The 4,481-nt window shown below is 36.2% G+C and overlaps 1 long non-coding RNA gene across 1 annotated transcript in view; it reads left to right on the forward strand.

Annotated features, from left to right (window-relative positions):
• Positions 1 to 4,211, forward strand: part of LOC108581832 — a 12,911-nt gene extending 8,700 nt beyond the window's left edge. The window contains exon 2 of the long non-coding RNA XR_001894618.2: positions 3,645 to 4,211. This is a non-coding gene — a long non-coding RNA (uncharacterized LOC108581832). The remainder of the gene's footprint in view (positions 1 to 3,644) is intronic.
• The last annotated feature ends 270 nt before the right edge of the window (positions 4,212 to 4,481 follow it).

Consider the following 4,481-nt stretch of genomic DNA (forward strand, 5'->3'; position numbering starts at 1 on the left):
AGTAGAGACGGGGTTTCACAGTGTTAGCCAGGATGGTCTCGATCTCCTGACCTTGTGATCCGCCCGTCTCGGCCTCCCAAAGTGCTGGGATTGCAGGCTTGAGCCACCGCGCCTGGCCCAGGTCACATTCTTCTATAGTCCTTCAGATTTGGTCTTTTGAGCAAACTGATTCAATTTTGGCTCATATTCCTTATTTTCCAGTTTGAAGTAACTTTGTTGTGCATTATTAAATCAATAACTTATTGAATTTAGTTAATTAGTAATCTAATTGTTAAATTACTTAAAATGCACACGCAATGCTTTTTCATATAAAATACCATATTGACAACTGTAGTTGACACATTCTGATGACTTGCTTAAAATAAACATCTATGTGGGTGTGAGCAGTGAGTGGAACATCTTTGAGTTGGTTGAATATGAATGTGATCCAATGCACAGGAACATCAGCCAATGACACTCATTTGCAGAAGCCCAAGTTGTGATACCAAAATAGCAGTAAAATAATATTGTGATTAACTTCTGTTTTAGCTAGTGCATAGCTTATTTAAAAATTTTGTTCTGGATATATATCTGAAAATGTTTATTCTCAGGAAAATTATGTCCACAAATATATCTCCTTTTTAAAAAATACTATGTACACACACACACACACACAGCATACATAACACATATACATTATAATGTCTGTGCATATATATCTACATGCATACACTTTGTATATATGTGCTTACTTGTATATATTTACATATACACAATATAGATGTACATCCTTGTGTATTTTGTGCAAAGACTTTTGTGCAAATGAAGCAGGAGCTCAAGAATAAAGGCCATGGTTACACACTTGAGCCTTGGGACAGAAGTTTTTGTTAAGTAGTAGATTATTGGGGTCTTGTTCAAGCTAAGTGGCCTTTCACTTTTTATTCTTAGACCCTTACAATAAAACTGCTTTGCAAAATAATTCTTATTAAAATAATCCTAATGAAGCCATCCCTGAGAATTGTGTTACTCATATTTTTATTTTGAGCTCTAGATGCCATCCACCATGAGAATCAGCTTCATCCTCCTATCCCTTTGTTGTAATGTAAAGAGTTGAAAAACTTAACCTAGTAGCTGTATGCGTATGTTATAATTTCATCCCTACTTTCTGTTCCTCAGTGTGATGTTCAATCAGGGTGATGTCCTGGGTAACTTCTTCACTATGTTTTCATCAATAGTTTTCATTATGTTTTCATTCAATTTAAAACAGCTCAACGACATGCTTTTATTCCTTAAAGAATATATCATTTTAATAGTTTTTCAAATTGTGAAATTGTCACTTTTAAAATGTTATATTTTCCCTTCTCCCAGTTTTATCTTCCAAAATTCTATTTTTTTAAGCTGATTTTAAATAAGTCATTTTGCTTCATAGTAATGGAAAACCTGAAACCATCATGATTCTATATCTCAGATTATAGCATTTTTTTTTTTTTTTACTTTGGCTTTTGCTTTAACTTTTACATACAGAATCACCTCAGTAGCCCTGGAGGCTAGTCTTCCTGGACAGAGAAATGCTGAGTTAATGGAAGAGGCACGTGTTCCTCTTCCATTGTTAATGGAACAATGTTCCTTTAAGAAACATGGTTCTTAAATGTTAAGAAAATGAGGCGATATTCCCCATTTTGATTCTTCACGGATAGGCAAATGGTGATTACAAAGCATCCATTAACACCGTAATTATTTACAAACACCAGAACTTAGTAATGGATAATGGATCCAAACATAGCCAATAATGTTTTCCATCTCATGCCAGGAGGCACGAGAATGTTTCCCTCACTTTAGTTAGGCTTTCAGGTTACCACAGGTTGTGGATGGATTGGCACCTCAATTGAATTGATTGTCTGCTGATTTTGGAGGGTTGCAGATTGAGGATGTTTACTGTTGCGCTTTTACCTCCACTTGTCACATTTAAAGTCTGGCCATAGTCTGTGTCTTTGGTTGTGCATGTACCATATTCTGGACACTCTTCTCAGAACTTTATATGCATCTTCCATGCTTACAACTCCTTATGAGCCAGATAATTATATTGTCAGACATTTTGTTTTCAATGTTTGTGTTTTCTTCAGGGTTAAATAATTGTCCATTAATAGAACTTGGTACTTCTATAGCAAGGATTCAGTCTCGCTCAGTCTATAGAATAAAGGATTTGCAAGTGATGAATATGGCAAAACTAATCTTGGCAAATTCCGTTAAGTATATTGTAATTAGTCCATTAAGTATATTGTAAGTAGAAGTTCAGTGAGTGGCTGGGCGCGGTGGCTCATGGCTGTAATCCCAGCATTTTGGGAGGCAGAGGCAGGTGGATCACCTGAGATCAGGAGTTCAAGACCAGCCTGGCCAACATGGTGAAACTCCATCTCCACTAAAACTACAAAAAATAATTAGCCAGGCATGGTGACGCACACCTGTAATCCCAGCTACTTGGGAGGCTGAGGCAAGGGAATCACTTGAACCCAGGAGGCAGAGGTTGCAGTGTGCTGAGATCAGGCTGCTGCCCTCCAGCCTGACAACAAGAAAGAAATTCTGTCTCAAAAAAAAAAAAAAAAAAAAAGTTGAATTTATTTGAATAACGACTAAATCTTGAGCATTTCATTTTAGATATTGAAATACAATTCCTTGCTGTTCAGTAGCATATCTAAAGCCCTATTTTTCCTATTCGAGACTAGTAACAGAATATTATATCTTAATGTAGCATTTGTCATATTACCTACTAAAAACTGGAAATGCATGTTTGCTGACTAGACTAAAATTCTAGAGGGCCTGGACCATGTTATTTTTCTTTGCATATTCAGTGCCCTTATAATAGGCACACTTCTCCTTTAGTTCACATTTCACTTAAGCAAACTGGGTAATATTTGATTAGAATATAAATCTGCATTGTGTGGACCACGTTTGTTAATTCCTCTTGGGAGCTCCAGGAAATCTAGAAATAGTTTCCTTGACTATGACTGTTGCTCTAGTTAAATGGTTTCAAGTCCCCTTATTGAAACAATGGGTTATATTATATATCTTCCTTTAGAAGATTAGAATGTCTAAAAAGATTTTCACCTTTGATAAGCATAATTGGTTTTAGAAAAAAGTTATTATTCTTGATTTTTAAAAAACTACAAGTCAAATATTTTTTTCAATATTTAATTATTAAAGGAATAGGTTCATAACTGTAGAGGCACTTTTATTATATCTACTTATTCTTCAATATGGCTATAGAAAGTCTAAAAATCCTTACTGAATTAGCTACTTGGTAACTAGCAGTTTCACTGGGATATGACAGTCATGGACTGCAGAATAGGCCTTATCACAAGCAGCATCTGTGAAAAATGAATGCAATAATGAATGCACAGTAAATTTGAGGTCTAAGAATTTTACTGGGCTGTCCAATGACTTTTTGAATGACGATGTAAACCATGATTGGTATTTCTCTGATATGTGCAGTGACTTCCATATATAGATACCACATTTTTCTCATTTTTCTGTGGGTTCACTTGTAATTCATCAGGAGCTTTTATATATCTAAGGGAAATTTTATTGAAAAACAGATACATTTTGCCAATATTAAAATATAAATTGTTACTGGAAATTGAAAATCTATTTTTTTTTTAATCTTACAGAATCCTACAGAATAGCCCAATTTCTCTCTGCAAGAAAAAATCTATTCCTGCCACTCTCCTACCTAAGAAGAGCCCAGGAATCTGAGCTGGGCTTGGTGACAGAATCCCAGATGCTTCACCTGGGCCAAACACAGCACAAGAAGGCAAGGTTTAGAAGGAATGCAGCCCCAAGCATTGAAGAGACCTTCTCAAAGACACATGGATATGAAGCACTTATGAAAGGAAGACTGAGATGGAACTGTAGGGCCGGGTTTCTCAGCCTGGTCACTATTCACATTTAAGCTAAATCATTCTCTGTTGGGGAAGCTGACATGGGCATTGTAGGATGTTTAGCAGCATCCATCTTTTGTCTTTCTATATTAAATGTCAGTAGCACCTTTCTCCCAAATTGTAACAACCCAAAAATGTGTTCAGATATGATCACATACGCCCTGGGGAACAAAATTAGCTCCCCTCCCCACCCTGAGAAAGCCTGCTCTAGGGGATGGCAACTTCAGAGATCAGCTGAAACGGGCTCTGGGGCATAGATTGTGGAGATATTCCCTGAACTAATAAAGTGAAACCTCACCGGCTTTTTTTTTATTGTGTTTCAGACCTTGGTAATGAAGGGAAGACAATTCTTAAATGACCAATGGCATACCAGGAACATGCTTGTTGCTTCCTATGTTGAAAATTGCAAAATGTTAATGTGCAAAATTGAGAGGATATGTTCCATACATTACGGATGTAATAAAATATGAATAGGTAACAGCTACTGTGTTCTACGAACCTATAAATGTAGCCTGTTCCTCAAACTTAACTTGACCACACTTAAAAAAATTACTGTGTTATAAACTG

Source organism: Papio anubis, chromosome 14 (assembly GCF_008728515.1).
Source record: "Papio anubis isolate 15944 chromosome 14, Panubis1.0, whole genome shotgun sequence".
In the NCBI taxonomy this organism is placed as follows: Eukaryota; Metazoa; Chordata; class Mammalia; order Primates; family Cercopithecidae; genus Papio; species Papio anubis.